The sequence below is a fragment of the Micrasema longulum genome, unplaced genomic scaffold, assembly GCF_059751315.1.
Source record: "Micrasema longulum isolate JH-2025_06_02 unplaced genomic scaffold, ASM5975131v1 h1tg000708l, whole genome shotgun sequence".
NCBI lineage: Eukaryota > Metazoa > Arthropoda > Insecta > Trichoptera > Brachycentridae > Micrasema > Micrasema longulum.
The window spans coordinates 317,238-334,914 of NW_028277904.1; the positions used below are offsets into that span (position 1 = coordinate 317,238).

Genomic DNA, 17,677 nt, shown 5'->3' on the forward strand with positions numbered 1-17,677 from the left:
TTACATGTAAGCATTCATTTGAATGGCTAACGGACACTTAGCCAAAATGTTGAAAGAGCTGAATGTGGGCGTCTCTTAGCCTCTTTAATTTGAATAAAACAATAATATTTTTTTTTTGTTATGTGAAATAAGGTTAGGTTGGGTTAGGTTTAATAATTTTAAAAATGTTTTTTTAGTTATTTTATTAAATGAAATTGATGTTTTTTTACATTAAAACAATGTGGACTTTTTAATTTTAATTTCAACTTTAAAAATCTTTTTTTTATTTTTTTAATAAATATTAGCGTTCTTATAATTTACCCACATTAAATTTTGGTGACCATTCTCAACGAGTTGTAAATAACTCACTATTAGAAAATGGAAATCAAGTTGTGGTAGAGTGGGGTTCGAGTCCGCAACACTAGTCACGGGACCACTACCCGATTTAACAACGAAAGTGGACTTAGGTGTATTATTCACATATAAAAACGCTTATTGCGATAGATTCTACATTTTAAACATCAAAACAGAAAAAAAAGTTGACTCTTGTGTTTTATTCCCTAAAGTATTTTTTATGGGAATAAAATTTTCATATCTCAGTATTTTCAATATATTTTATTTTATTTCACAGTTTCAAAATGTACATATGTAAGTTCATCGTTTCAGGTCCCGACTATCTAGAAAATTCCAGTATTTAGGCGGAACCTTCTTTTTAACGTGGGGTTTTTTTTTATTAAAGGATGCTTAAGAAATCCAAATGTTAATAATAATTTCAAAAAATTTAAAAAATAAAAAAATTAGAAAACATACTGACAATAATAAAACAAACATTAACATATTACAACAGAGATAAGAACATTTTAGAGAAGGTAATATAGAATTCTGGGCATCTACAGGGCTTATGACCTGTCATTGGCTGGTTTAAGTAACCACTTTACACACTGTGTAACATTCACAATTCTGCCCATATTTGAAAATATTCTTCAATATTCTTTCAATTCTTTCGTTTGTTGATTTTTGTGAAGTTAAAGAGCTGAAACCTTTATTTATGCGGGTGAGATTCATGTAATTGAATTATTTCACCTACATACTAAGCAACGCATTTTCAAATATGGGCAGAATGGTGAATGCTAGACTGTGTGTAAAGTGGCTACTTAAACCAGCAAATGATAGGTCATAAGCCCTGAAGACTTCTATATTACCTTCTCTAAAATGTTCTTCATCTTTGTCGTAATATGTTAATGTTAACAGTTACCCGGGGAGTTGAATCAAGTTCTTGTCTACAAAAATTTGGACAAACTCTAAATATTGTTGATAAAACAAACAATTTAACTGTTTCATTTGCCAAATATGGCTATAAATTGTATACACAACTCACCTTCCTTTTTAACGATCTAAGCATATAATCGTTCAAACGATCACATACTTTCGATGCACACATTTAATAGCGACGAAAATGAAAAAAATGCGAGTTTTGAAGATAATTTATGTGCTTGGGGCCGCCAAGGAACTATCTTGGGTGGCGATTTAATGGAATAATAAAGTCAGAGGAAGCGGACGCTCGCGTGCTGTAACTTGTTTCGGGACATCCGGTTTCTCGGGACTGACACTTCCACTTACCAACTTATAATGACCTAACGTCTTCTTTCTCTCGGCTTCCTCCTTTCCTCGCTCGGTATACGCCAACTTCAAGACCAAAGGCAATTAACAACTTTGAGGGTCTATGCAGAAATTCAAAGTATATATTTTTTCTTTTATATAAATTTTTCTAAATTAGCAGTTCATAATGGAGGCTAAATTAGCAGTTCATAATGGAGTTCTGGTACCAACCCTAATGTATGGAAGCGAAGCATGGAGTTGGAAAAAAAGGGACGAAAGTAGACTGAATGCTGTTGAAATGCGATCCCTCAGGCGAATGTGCGGAAAAACAATGTATGATAGGTGCCCTAATGTCGAAATTAGAGCAGAATGCAAGGCTGAGTTAAGCATTATCGACAAAATTAAGAAAGGTCTTTTGCGATGGTTCGGTCATGTGGAGCGAATGAATGATGAAAGAACGGCTAAAAAGATTTATGATGGGAATGTGTCTGGTTGTAGAAGTCGAGGAAGGCCGAGAAAGACATGGCATGATCAAGTACAACAAATTCTTGAAAGTGGTCATGTGAAAAGTCGGAATAATCGACGTGCATGCATGAGAAGATGTATGAATGTGAAGGAAGCAAAGGAAGTGTGCCAGGACAGAGTGGTGTGGCGTTCTATCCTCTCTGCCTACCCCTCCGGGGAAATGGCGTGATGGTTAGTTAGTTAGTTAGTTAAATTTTTCATTGATGAACCCTTACGGGTTACATACATTTAACAAAATATTTTTCTTTTAAAATTCACATTCTACTGTTAATAATAATACTTTTAACATCGTTTGTAAAGGTTGTCTTTTGTTTAGTTTTATCTGGTAGTTTATTGTATAATTTCAGTCCATGGTTTATTAGTCTCGATTGTCCTTTTCTCGTTTTAAAAGGTTGTATATGATACTTTTCTGATATTCTCGTATTGTGTTCATGTTTACTACAGTTTTTTTCAAATTTTAATTCTTCGCCTACAATTACATCAGTGGCTAATTTATGAATAAATTTTAAGGATTCTAGTTTAAAGAGTTCAGTTACATTTATTTGTTTAGTTTGTTTCAAAGGTTCTTTAGTTGCTGTTGTATCTAATTGTATTAATTACGGAAAGCATTAATTTGCTGTCATAAAATGCAGGGGGGTTGAAAACCGAACATTACAGATTAAAGCTTTTCATCTTGAAGACACTAACTAGCTAATGCAATAATTGTAAATTTTGCTTGTTTTTTGTTTATCGCAGAAGGCAAAATAAGTTCACAGTAGGGTTCAAGTGCTAACTCTAATGCATGGGAGCGAAGTATGGAATAGCAATAATAATTATGAAAGTAGGTTAAATGCTGTCGAAATGCAATCCTTCAGGCGAATGTGTGAATGATAGGTGCACAAATGTAGAGATCCGTGAACTATGTAAGGCTGAGACATGCATTATCGACAGAATCAAGAAAGGGGTGCTGCGTTGGTTTGAACATGTAGAGCCAATGGACGACTAAAAGGATCTACGATGTGAATGTTGATGGATGCAGAGATGCTAAGACATGGCACAATCGAGTCCATCAAGTACTTGAAGATGGACATGCCAAGAGTAGGAATAATCGACGTGCGTGCATGATAAGATGTATAAACGTAGAGGAAGCTTGGTCTGTATGCAAATACAAAGTAATAAGGCGTTTTATCCTTTCTGCCTATTCTTACGGGGAAACGGCATGATTATTTGTTTGTAAATTTTGCTGTCTTCAAACTTCTTAACGCTTTTCGAGTCGCATCTAGGGTAATCATATGAGAGCCAGTATTTTTCAGATATTTTGTCACAATAGCAACTATCCCCCCCCCCCCCCACCGCTCATGGCGTTGACGTTCGCCAAATTTAGTGCGCTGTTTGCGTAGAAGTATAATAACTTTTTCTCTCGACGTAAATGAAGCTGATCTAAGTGTAAGACGTCTGTCAGCTAGCTTATCTGCACAGTTGTGCAGTGACTTATACATAAGCCAACAGAGTTTGTATTCCACCCTCTGCGGAAAACGTAGCTAGTGTAATTCCCAAAGTAGTGGAGTGATATGACTGAACTTAGAGATTTCAAAAATAAGTTCCGCTGCGGCATTCAATATAGACTGTAGGCTAGTCATTTTATTCATTGGTAGACCTGCGTAGATACCATTACAATAATCGACTCGAATTGACGGGCGGCATCAACGGGCAAAATTTTTCGTAGATGATAAAAACATAAACTTATCTTTCTACTAATTTGAGCGTCAAAAGAAAACTCAGATTAAGGGAGACTCCCAGTAGTTTCACGGTGGGTAAAGCGGTACTCCTCACATCGGGTAGTGCCGTATCCTGAATCAAATCTGTCGTCTGACTAAATCCATCATCCTTCTTCGTTCACTGTGTAGGGGGCAAAGAGAACTACAAAAAGCGTGAAGAACTATCCCAAAGTTCTCTAAGTTGTGCGATGAATTGACTAGTTTACACATTCTAGACATGTTGCTCTCAGGATATTTGATAAATAGTCAATTTCAACTTTATACAACGGTGATGGGACATCGCTTATAGCATTAAGTATTTTACAACATATATTTAGGTAAGGTCCATCTAATAAAACATTAATAGTAATTTTCATTGATCGATTCGCTCTTGAGTATGTGTCTATGAATTTTTCTGAATGTTGACTTTAGCGATCTACTCAACGAGTCATGTAATCTGTCAAATATGAAATAGTCTTCTAGGTAATGTTCCTAATTACTTCCTGCCCTGTTGGTTTATGAGGCGTACTGCTTATACTTACAACATATTGTAGTTACTAGTTTACTGTAGTTCGAGGCTCTTCGAGAATCCAAAAGATTGGTATATTTGCTGCTTCGTTAATTTTCACTATGTGTTCCCTCGTAAGGTATTATGTAAATGCTTTACGAGATTAAAAACGTACGAGAGATTTTGATACGACCGTTTTTATTGCTGTTATGAGGTATTAAATTCAGTATAATAGAAAATTATTATCCAGTACATTTAGGAGATACCCTAAATCACACGCGTGAGTTGGAACAAGTTAACTGCCTTTATTCGTCTCACTAGAGAGATTCACTTGTTTTTATATCTAAGGTACATAAATGAGTATTTGATGACGAATACACAGCGTAGTCATTTTTAAATGGTGATTCTCAGACAAATATAATAGGACTTATAGGAGATAACTGTAAATAGGTTCTAGATTTTAACTGCCATAACTGCTGGACATGTTATCTAGATTCTATTTGTAAACGATTATTTCATATTCATAGAGAAAAATCAGTGGTAATGCATTGAAGATGTTAGGATTTGTTCTGCGAACTGTCAGGGTTTTCGCAAATACTCGCGTACTGAGAACTCTTTACAACTCCTCGGTGCGAAGTAGACTTGATGATTTAGGGGCCACATGAACTGAAATACTCTCTTATGATAGAGAAAATCCAAAAGAAGTTTCTGAAATATCTCCACATGAGAGAGTGCGAGTAATATCCTTGGCTCTACCCGACCGAGTTTCTCCAGGGTATGCTTGGCTACAACAGTTTAGAGACTAGAAGGAATGTGTATTTGACTACACATTTTTATCGATTGTTGCGCGGTATGATTGATAATCCTTAGATTATGATGAGCATTGGTTTTTATGTTCCTGATAATTACCTAAGACAGCGTCAGCATAGATTGTTTCATATTCCGATATATAGGACCAATCTGCCTATGGTTATGCCTGTTGGAAGGGCTACCGCTATGCTAAACAACATTACTCTGGATATTGATCTGTTCCATGTATCCGAAGGGGTTTTTCGGAGCAGGGTTCTCCTACTACTTTGACATGAGTATCTTTCATGTATTTTTTCTTTTTTATAATATGTACGTATTGAATATATGTTTGTAATGTTTATGTTAAATTTAAAATAAATAAATGGAATTGAATTGAATTTATTCATTAAAGTTTTTTTTTTTTGCAAAGTGTAAATGGGGGCTAGGTTTCTAAACATCCGCGTCCGTGCGATCTATAGACGAAAGACGCGCTGTAATCTAGCTACTGTACAATTATTCTAATTAAGCATTATTGGAAATGAAAACCCAGAATCCCAACCACCTATACTGTCTGCAAGGCTTATTTTAATGTTTATTGTACAGCGTCTATAAAGTATCCTGAATACATCAAATAAATAATCAGACTAGATTTATTATTCATATTTAAAGCTTAATTTACTTTGTGGTCAAACATTTTACAAAATGTTAATAAATTTTCGTACGTAACCACTTACTTACTGGCATTTCTGTGTCTACCGGTTTCAATATAGTCCTTTATACGATGTTCCACTGAAATGGTCACCCTAAACCTATTAAGCTCACGCCCTTCCTCCATCCCCTCAACTCTTTTTCAACTATTTCTCAAACAACAAAGAATATTTTCATAATTTAATCAGTGGATGTTTGTCCTAATCAGTGCATGCGCTTATTAAAATCCATGTCGTGTTGGTTTAATATTATTGTGCAACAACTATGGTGAAGGTGTATAGTGGGTTTTGCATGTTGGTTTAATTGGTGTCCTGGCGAAGAGACGGGTACGTCTCGAAACCGGAAGACATAGAAAAGTCGGTAAGTGGTTATATACAAATATTCAATAACATTTAGACTAGATTTAATTCAAAATTGTAAACGTATATTAAAAACGTCTAAAACGTACCGAGAATCAGCCCTATAAATAAAGCGCTAGTCCAGAATCTACGCAATATTGCAGTGTAAAAACACGTATGTACACCAATTAATTAAAAGTTTTACGGTGACCTTGCTAGGTGTGCGAACGCACTAACCAGTCTACCACGAAGTGGAATAATAATACCTAAATTGTCTTTATCGGAATTTCTTCTTAGAGCAGCCAACTCGAAGACAGTCGTCTAGGATTTTAGTTCTACGAGTGTTTCAAAACATAATTTTTATCTTTATTCCCCCGGATGTATCTGAAGCTTAGTACTTTTAATTTCGTGGTGGTAAATCTTTGTTTGATTTCGTCTTATAAATTCCTGATCACTAACATTACAAGTATGGTTTAACGCTTAGTCCTCCACGACTCAGGTCTTAATTCGAAGCTCGTAGCTTATTTCTATTTCTGATGCAACCGGAAAGAGTCTTCCGCTTTCCGTGTGCATGGGATTGTAGGCCCACGTGTCTTTTTTTATAAATATCATACACATCAGACGCGTGTTTGCGTGGGGTACACTATGACAACTTGGGCGCTGCATAATCCAGTTTGAACCACGGTTATAGACAACGCTTTTCGAACGGACAAGAAAAAAATATATATTCTCCATGATTTGCATAAAAAAAATTAAAAACATTTAAAGAAAACAACAGGGATCATTTGCAAAACACAATATAAAACTTGCGTGATTATTACTATTATCGATAACTTATATCGCGCTATTTTCGTAACATAATACCTTAAGGGCGCTTTACAAAGTGATTCTATAGATAAATACATTTAATGGAAACTTTTAAATTTGTAATAAAAAAAAAACTATTTATTTCGTTATCACATAAATTCATTCAAATGATTTAGATAACAAGTTGGTTTAAAGTTTTTTCCGAAACATCACTCCACTCTCACAGCCTCGCAACTCTGCCAGGAGAGCATTCCATGCCATAGGGCCTGCGATCGCAAATGCGCGTTCACCGAACTTAGTGCGCTGTTTGCGTAGAGGTATAATAACTTTTCTTTTCGCCGCAGACATACTCGTAGCTGACCTAAGCGTAAGACGCCTGTTAGCTAGTTTATCTGGAATGTATAGTTCCCATAGATACTCTGGAGCAGAGTTGTGGAGTGTCTTATACATAAGCCAACAGAATTTGTATTCCACCCTCTGTGGGAAGCGTAGCCAGTGTAATTCCAGAAGTAGTGGAGTGATATGACTAAACTTAGATATTCCGAAAATTAATCTCGCTGCGGCATTCAATACAGACTGTAGGCGAGTCCTTTTGTTCTTTAGTAGACCTGCGTAGATACCTTTACAATAATCGGCTCGAATTGACGGGCAGCATCAACCAGCAATTGTTTTGCGTATGCATTTAATTTGTTTTAGGTGATAGAAGCATGAACTTATCGTTCTAATAATTTGAGCGTCAAGAGAAAGGTCAGAATTAAGGAAGACTCCCAGTAGTTTCACGGTGAGTAAAGCGGTACTCCTTACATCGGGTAGTGCCGTATCCTGAATCAAATTCTGTCGTCTGGCTGAAGCCATCCATACTTGTTCCATGTTAGACGGGTTTAATGTTAGTCTATTTTCAGCCATCCAGTTCCATCCAGCCATCCAATACGTTTTTATTTTTTAATCTGCATGTAGGTACCTAACATTAAGTTTCAAATACTAAAGTTTCAAAATTATTTACTAATGCCAAATGAATATTAATTAATAATTTATTCAATTTCGTTTCTACAGTTTATTAACTCAGTGATATACAGGTAGAAAATATGTCGTACATTATATTAATATTAATAATCATAAAAATACGGATAAGTGTATTTTTACTATTGAAAAGTCAGTATCTTTATAAAAAAATTACCCTCATATTTATTTATTTTATTTTACAATACGCCCATGTGGCATTTTCAAAAATAATACAGGAAAGTTCAAATATAGAAATAATTTTACAAATAAACAACAACACAGTTTTTTTAAAGACATGTAGAAACCAAAAAAGCGTACTGTAATGCAAAATCAAAAGTAAAACTTCGCGTGATACAAAAAAGAGAAAAATTGGGATTATTAATTAATGCATTACTATGCATATAATGCAAAATTAATGCAACATTAATAGTAAGGTATAAAAATATGCATTAAAAAAAATAACGAAAAACAGTAGGTATATAAAGTAAATTAGAAAAATTAAAAAACCAAATAATGCTATTAACAAATTAATATCAATAAATAATTATTTAAAATGGTTTATTGGTTATTAATTAATTACTAATCTTACTTATACGGTTTTCACAATTTTCAAATCAAAGTCGTTTTCTTTTTTTTACAGATTCTCGGGAAAACAAAAAATAGAAAGTACAACAAGACGACTATGGTGAGTTAATGACAATATTTTTTTTCTGCGCAAATTCATAACTTATATTGTGTTAAATGTATCAATGTACCAGGATATCAAAACCACGAAGTAGATTCGTTTGGGTGTACGGAGCACATTTTGCGCGCGAACGCTGAGAGCTTCCTTATTCAAAACGATCCACTTCCTGTCTGCCCCCACCACCCACGCTCATGCACAATTCCATCATATACTAATATTCATTCATAATACTAACCGACCGTGGCACACACACACACACATATTAATGAGGTCAGTGCACGCATATTTTTCTCTCAAAGCATTCTGCTAGCCTCATGACCATTTCCATGACACCCTTTCGGCAAATCGTTTAATTTTTTAATTAATTTAATTTAATGACGGCGATTTAATTTACTTTCGTAGAATCGGTTTCATCGCTCTATCGACATCGTCAAACGTCAACGTCAAACAAAGCTTACTGCCAAATGGCAATTTCTCTAAACCAGCCAATAAAATAAATATAAAAGACATATAGAGAAAACAATATACATGCTAAATTGAAATAGCAATATTAGAATATAAATGAATTTAAATCAATACTAGTCTTCAATGCGAAAAGGGAAAAAAACGAGAGGGAAGCGGGAGATATTAAGAAAGAGAAAAGAGATGTGTCTTTAGGCGTAATATAAACAGAGGTACTGTAGAAACAAACATATTTGATAGAGGATGGGAGATGATTCCACAATCGAGCCGCATGGACAATATATGAGTAAGGGAAGAAAAACATACTATGGATGAGAAGATCAATTAATTATTATTTTTCAAGGTAGTTAAGTGATAGACAGTAAATGTGAAATGAGAATGATTTTAAAGAATTTTCAAATATTTTTTACCTCAATAAATTTATTAAATAACTGCGGGTAAATATTTTCACGTTGTATGAGAAAATTTAATTAATTTTCTTTCTATTTTTCTACCATCTGAACATGTGATTTAAAATATTTCGCCGAAACGTGTAAAACACATTTTAATTTGTTAACATCATACAATACATGTTTGGACATATCTACACACATACACGTATATGTGATTGTAGTCACCAGTCAGTAGTCAACCATTAGACAGGAAATGGCTCATAAGCAAGAGACGAAAAATATCTCTTGTATTCCATTCATATCTCACACATGGGTGTTATGACTACATACTCCTTCATAATATATACGTATACACACCTATTCACACATACCTACATCCGTACCGTATTTCAATATGGTAGTTTTTGTCTGAAGTGTGCCTATTATCTTTTATTATTTTATTACATTTTATATTTGAATGAAATATTTGTATCTAACCACTTATCGACTTTTCTATGTCTACTGGTTTCGAGACATTCCCGTGTCTTCGTCAGGACACCGATTAAACCAACATGCAAAACCCACTATGTACCTTCGCCATAGTTGTCGCACAGAAATATAAAACCAACATGCCATTCCACTGGAAACAGGAACAAATTCATATAAAGCTTCAAAAAAAGATGAGAAAAAAAATCTCTATCAAAACTTACTACATACATTTTCATTATAATCATTCCCTTTCCGCACCCAATGGTGCATAGGGCATTGCAAAATTTTACTTACCGTACTTACTTTTTGAGAGATTATTTTCTTTCTGGAAGATTATTTCAGTTTTTTTTCCCTACATATTAGGTTAACATCTTTTGGCACAAAAAACAAAGCCTAATAGATTCACATAGCTCATTCGGGCAGCTGTTCTCATTCGGTAACAAGCAATTTTTTCTCGGTATGTGTATGTGTGTAAAGTGTCCATTTAAGCCAGCCAACGACAGGTCATAAGCTCTGTAAATGCCTAGACTTCCATATTCCCTTCTCAAAAATGTTTTCTCTCTGTTCAATCAAATTTAGACCGCCAAGAAGACTTAAGTCCTTAAATACGGTGTGCAGTATGCGGTGGACAAGTTGTCATTGACTCTGTTATAATTTTAAAACTATGATATAAAAACTGTAAAGTAAACTTAAAAACCAGCACCGCCATATTAATCAAATTAAGAGATGCGGAAAAAAATAATTATCGAGATAAAAAATAATCGCAAAGCTAAACGTAAGGGGTGTAATGATCAATGTACCCTGTAATTATGGTACCGTATGCACCATCGTGATTAGATAGTTACGAAATTCCGTTTGGCTAACAGTTTTTTTATGGGTTATAGGTATCTTTGATAATTTGTATATGGGCGTAAAAGGCTTCACTCGTCGCAAGTCATGTTTGTACAAAAATAGCCTCTCTGTGTACGTTCATAAGATGTATTTTTGTCAACGGGGAGAGATGAAAGCATACGTCTTTATAACCGGAAGACACATAACTGACAATGATAGAGTCGTTGGAGTTTATGCATAGCATTATGGGGTCTCTGACTCAAAATCAAGCCATATTTGTAGAAAAAATACTAAAAATAGATCTACCCACCTAAGGCACGCACGTGGTTAACTATCAACGCCAACACCTGGGTGCAATTGAACGTTTTTAAATACGTTTCTAGAGTGAGACGAAAATGTTTAAAAATAAAATACTGTTATAAAAGTTCGTTAATCCCATTTTTTAAATGTTTCTTTGTAATTTTATAATCCACCCTAAGTGGTGAATTTCTCTGAATCGTGTACATGTACATAGGGTGGATGCTATAGTAATTGGACATTCTAAATCTAATGGTAATAAATAAAAAAATAAAAATCAATGCAATGCGTTGATACAAGAGTTACTAGATACTCCACCCTGATGCTGCGAAAACAATTACAAATTCATACAACCTTCGGTCAAAGAGGATTTGGCCTACTACTCGGTTAAAGTGTATAATCTACTTCCATTATCCATAAGAACAATTTATTAGTAAGTACTTACAATATTAAATTGCTATTAAGAAATGGGTAGTGGAAGTGGGTTGCCCACGGATAGAATTGGTTACGTTTTTTATGATTATTTTATTTTATATTATGTAAATATTTTTTTTTTTTACCACAACAGGCCAGGAGGCCCAATTACGGTGGTGAATTACATCACAGAACACCCAGGCTTGAGAAAAATCACATTAAATTTTTGTGTTATCACCGGGAATCGAACCCGGAACCTTCCATGTGTGTGTCAAGCGTCTTGACCACTACACCACGGAGGCCGCTTTATATTGCTTATTATGTTAATGATAATTAGGTTAATCAGATTAATTACGTTTTTATTTTATTATTATGATAACTTTGTTAAATAACTAATTTAAGGCATGTTTCACTTATTGTAAAATGTTTCCCTTGGCACGGGACACCCCAGTGAGGGAAAACTATTCTGTATAAAAAAAGAATACAAACATTGTGAAAGTATAAATAAATAAATTGAGGATATTTGAAACAAACTTGGAAATCTCCATTGAAGGAGTTACTGAGATATTTGCGAAAAACTTAGATAAAACGATTGTGAGATTTTTAATTATGGGTCACTAACTCAATGGAGAATGCTAAGTTTATGGTGTCGAGTAATATAATAAAAATCAGACTTTGCAAGATTTAGAGACGGTTTTAAATTACGCTATTATTTAGGTTGGTGGGTTTTTATGTACAGTTCATTTTGGCATCAATAACTGATTTTCCGTTTTTGGTGGAGATTTCTAAATTTGCTTCTAATAGCCTCAATGTTTTATGGTGGAGATAAATTCTTACAGTTGCTTTTTTTTTACCATTAGATTAAGAGTGTCCAATTACTATAGCATGTCCAATTACTATACCACCTACCCTACATATTTTCATAGGTAAAGCTACATTTTGATCTTGAATACTATAAACATCATACAAAAAGATAATAATTATTGGCATATTTTTTTATTTATTCATATTTTTTGCTTACAAACTATAATTAATAATAAAAATAATGTGACCTCACTGGGGTTTCCCGTGCCGGGGACACTTAACAATTTAATTTTTTGAAATTACATTTGAGAATAAACAAAAAAGACTAACTTAAAAAACAAACATAATTAACAAATATTCAGACAGTTTTAAAAACAAGGTATTTATGTACATCTATGTTATTTATATTACAAAACACACAATGAAAATAACAAAAACCTAACATAAGCTACACAGTTTTGGAGCAGTTGATTCAGCATTGGTATGGGCGAATGAGACAATCCATTTTACTTCTACATAGCTCCACTATCCATTTTTTTATAGCCTTTTTGAACAATTTCTCATTACTAATTGCTTTAATAGATAGTGGAAGTAGGTTATAGATTTTAATTGAATAATACTCAAAATCCCTTAGTCCGAAAGTGGTATTAGTTTGTATTAGTTTAAGTTGTCTATGTGTTGAGGATCTAGTGATTATGTTATTTGTATGTGATGTATTGTGGGGGTTATGTCTTTCATTTGAGTAAGAGCAGTTTTTGAATCTATAAGTGAGTATTGTTTTAGCGTATAATTGTTTTGGTGTCATGAGTAGTGATTTATGGAATATTTCTTCAGTAGATGCCTGTATCGGGACTCTGAGTATTATTTTAATGATGGATTTTTGTGCAACACATACACTATTTAAAACTGTGTCACTTGCACCACCCCAACCGATTATACCGTACTCCAAAATTGATTGGCACAATGCAAAATAAATCTTTAAAAGTTCCTGTACATTAATTATATTTCGAATTGTTTTGAATACATACGTTAATCTCTTAAGTGAATTACGCGCATCTAGATCACACGCTATATGAAGGCAAAATGATCAGTTTTTGCTTTAAATGCAAGTCACAGGAATAATTATATGTTTGATCCAGTTTAAAATCACTTTTCAAACATATCGGTATTTTACGTGGATATTGTCAGGAATTCGAGTGGAAGCACTCTCTTCACATACCCGGAAACTGTTATTAAGACCGAGAATCTTCCTATCGGTTTCACTGGTATCTTTATTTTTGAATTTCAATTTCATAAGCGGGAATTTTCATTTAATTTACCTCTACTCCTTTCATTGCCCCTTTTACTGTAAGCTTGGCAAATTACATACAGGGCTTATGTCGGATATTGTCATTCTTCTGTATAGCAATTATACGAAGGGTAGCAAAAACTATGTATCCAATACCTTTTACTCTTTTACAAACATAAATGCATTTTTCCTTCGGTCGAACACGGAAATCGGACGCAATAATAAAATCATTAATATTAATGCTTATAAGATGGATGAATAAGGGATCATGGATGCTTTAACTTTACGCACCGAGTAATTTACGTTCACTTTTCTACCTACTTTGATTTTTTCCATTATTGATCCTGTTATCCTGATAAAAATAATTTGTGTCTATGATATAAATTTTATTTTTGTGTTCTTAATAATAATATGTATCCTTCAACTTTCTATTATGTTGCATCCCAACTCAACACAGGGCTTTTGGTCTTATGGAGTTAGGGAACCGTTATTATTTTTTATAAAATTAAAAATAAATAAAACATGGTCATAATCAAAGCAGTAGATTTTATCAATAGTTTTTTTAATATGTCGAAGCGTTTTAGAAAAAAAACCGTTTTTATATCACTTCCAAGGATATAGTTATGAAGAAACATAAAGAATCTATTTTTTTTAATATATTTAAGATATTTTATGTTTACTCAATTAAGTTTCTGTTTTTTTTTTGTTAATTTTTCATATTACTCATTAACTAAATGTTTTTTTAAAAAATTTATTTATAATCATAAGTGGATAGAAGGTGTGTCTTAGATATTTTTCCAACTTTTTTTTTATGGTTAAGTGTGTAAGAACTTTGTTTAGACTTGCATTTTGCGTCTACATTGTGTGATATGAAAATCACAATTTTAATTACTATTTAATTTCAGATATTTGTACTCGTAAGTTTGATAAATTCTTTTGCAAATATAAAACTTTATAATTTTGTAACTCATTTTTTTGTACCCTTTGCATCCCAATGTTGTTTTTATCGATATTAATAACAAACATATTTACTATCTGCCAAAGTTCTTTCTTGATAAACTGATAAGTCGAACTTGGCTGTACATAATAAATCCTTGATTTATTATGTGTTCAGACACGATAAATTTAGTCTGACGTAAAAAAATATTTAAAATTTCGCCTGTTTTGTGTTTTTGTTTGATAAACCGTTCTGCGCATCGAACTGCGCTTTATATACACATGTTGATTCAGTTTTGTTTGATGGTCACATGTACGGGGGTAATTCAAATAACCATGTATATTTAACTTCATTTCGTTTATTGCTTATTTTCCTTCGTATCAGCTGCACAGGTGTATTATATTCTGCTAATGTTTTAGCGCAGGCTTTCTGCTGCGCACAATTAGAAACCATACTGGTCAACTGGGCGCAGCTTGCCGGAAACAAAGGGAAACATTCGTTATTACTCTGCTCCAGAATATCTTTAAAAAAACTATGCATTCCAGACGGACTAGCTGAAAGACGTCTAACACTAAGCTCAGCTACGTCTACAGCAATTGGGAGTGTCATTCTACATTAAGTCCTTTAGTCAATCTGCGCATTCAGTAAACGCGCTTTTGCGGCCTCAGGCCCTTTACCATACATAGAATGCTCTCCCAGCAAAAGCGCAGAACTATGGGTGTTCTCTTAATCATTGCAATGTAGTCTTAGCAGTTATACTTAAATAAAGCTGCCTTGAAATATTATGATATATTAATATAATAAAATAGAAAATAGAGTCATTAAGCTATCTTTATTTACAATTTGTAGTAGTTTATTTAAACATATATCTACTATTGATTTATACTCTGTTGTAGACAATTATTTAAACGAGTATTTGATAAATAGACTTGGGCTTAAATACGGTAACGTAAATGAAAATATCGCGATGACGGCCAACAGTAAAATTGGCGTCACGGGTTTGATTCCCGCCAGTTGCAAGAAAAAATCCAAGAAAGATTTTTTCTCAATTTTTCTCAACTTCGTTTCATATCCTCTCTTTCTCACCCCATGATAAACTTCTAGAATAGAGGCTCAGCGAGTTATTCCTTTTTAAAAAATCACAGCATCGTAATAATTTAAAGGGCATCGAAAATAATGTTTTTGGTGAATAATAATGAACTTTAAGATTTAATTGAACAAAGCTGCGCGATAATCATGTGTAAATAATATCACTATTTGATTCCATTAAAAAAATTGAATTACGTTTCACAACTCATTGATAATATGTAATATATTTCCTTTTATCCCGGAAACACGATAGATTACATTTACTTATCTGTAGTATGATTTTTAGCCACATATTGTTATTTTTCGTCGCCATTTAAATACTTTATTCAAAAATACAGTAAAAAATCAGCTAACATAATTATCACATAACTTTAAAAAATATGTAACGCAAATACTGCAAATATATTTTTAAAATATTTATTGCATCGGCTAAAGCAACTTGTTGAAATAACTTGAAAAGATAACGAAATGTTATATCGGCAGAATTTTTAAAGATTCCGAATTTAAATCCTGAAAGGGTACAAATAATATCGATTGAAATCATATCTTCTTATTAATCCAAGGCGTGATTTTGACTAACGAAACAATGTTATTGCAAATTCTACAATAGGAAATAGTATAATTCGCGTATCGTATTTCTGGAAATGTCTTAATATTTTTAGATTGTTTATTTATCCAGACTGTGGCAACTTTCAACTTAAAATTTTTAAGTGCTTATTGATTTGTGGAGCTTATTTTGAAATGGAAAATGTTTGATTTTGTTTGGTTGATTTCTTATTAAATGTAAAGGCGATTTTCTACTACGTAACGAAGATGACAATGACCAAATATGCTATAAATAGTAAATAATGTGATATATAAGTTTATCCGCCTCGTGGTCTCGGGTTCGATTCCCGACATGTCATTAATTATTTATTTAAACATGTGTTTTACAGTCTTTATAGACCAATCGGCACTGGAAAAAAAGACTTAATGCTAATGATGCGGAATGGGAATGATGATGATTTAAATTAGTTATGTTGATGTCTACTGGCTAATTTCAGGTAACAATCCTGAATAAGGAAATATATTAAAGATTAGCCAGTCTCGTGTTATACTGGTTAGAATACGCCTGCTACGGCTGATATCTTAGGTTTGATTCCCGGATGGTCGACGTGGAATGTTTATTTTGAAATGTGATTTTCACTGCAATTTTTAATAGGCCTTTGACTGGTGATTTGAAGTGTGAGATTGATAATTTTGACTTGGTGTATCAAACGATCAAGATACTTTTACCAAACGAAAGAGCCCCTTTCTGAAAACCTTTTTTAAAGGTACAATTGTTCAAGGCTTTACGTATTGTTTTTTTTTTCTATTTTGAAGAAAAGGGGTCAGTGCTATATTAACCTCTGACGTCACTACGCCGATGTTGATCGATTGTGACGGGTCCCAATAAGGTAAATTAGTTCTCGCCCTACAAGCGCAGGTCTTTAAAGAGCTGGCTGCTGAGTGGAGGGCGAGTGTTCGCATATTGCTAAATCTCTCACTCCGAGATTAGATCCTTAAAGCATCGAGCTATTCGGTAGGAGGCAAGCGCTCACATCAGGTTTAACCAGTGACTTAATGCATCGCATTCACATATAATGTGTATGGGTGTATTACCATCGAAATATATGCTAACCAAAGAAGTATTAAGTATTTAGTCAGTGTTAATCTGATCCACCCTTTCGATGGTTAGAGATTGTCAAACTTTTCCGCATAGTAGCTAATTATATAAACACATATTTTTGGTTTGTCGAATTTCTCTTTTTCATTTAATTTGTCAAATTTCTCAAAAAATCTGCGTTCGTATGGCGTGAGCGTACCGAACCCCCGAACCTAGGTTTACCAGGAGTAAAATATGAAAGCCGGTCGCAGTTAATTAAACGTCCGATTTTTAGTTTGAAATAACTTTAATAGATTTAATTAAGTTAAATTAACACTTGTATTTATAAGCACTCGTGACAACCTTGGTAAAGTTTGGTATTCCGGAAATTTCAG

The 17,677-nt window shown here is 33.5% G+C and overlaps 1 long non-coding RNA gene across 1 annotated transcript in view; it reads left to right on the forward strand.

Annotated features, from left to right (window-relative positions):
• LOC148279526 (uncharacterized) overlaps positions 1–17,677 on the forward strand; it is an 86,624-nt gene that overhangs the window by 47,870 nt on the left and 21,077 nt on the right. The window contains exon 3 of the long non-coding RNA XR_015822843.1: positions 8,632–8,676. This is a non-coding gene — a long non-coding RNA (uncharacterized LOC148279526). The remainder of the gene's footprint in view (positions 1–8,631; positions 8,677–17,677) is intronic.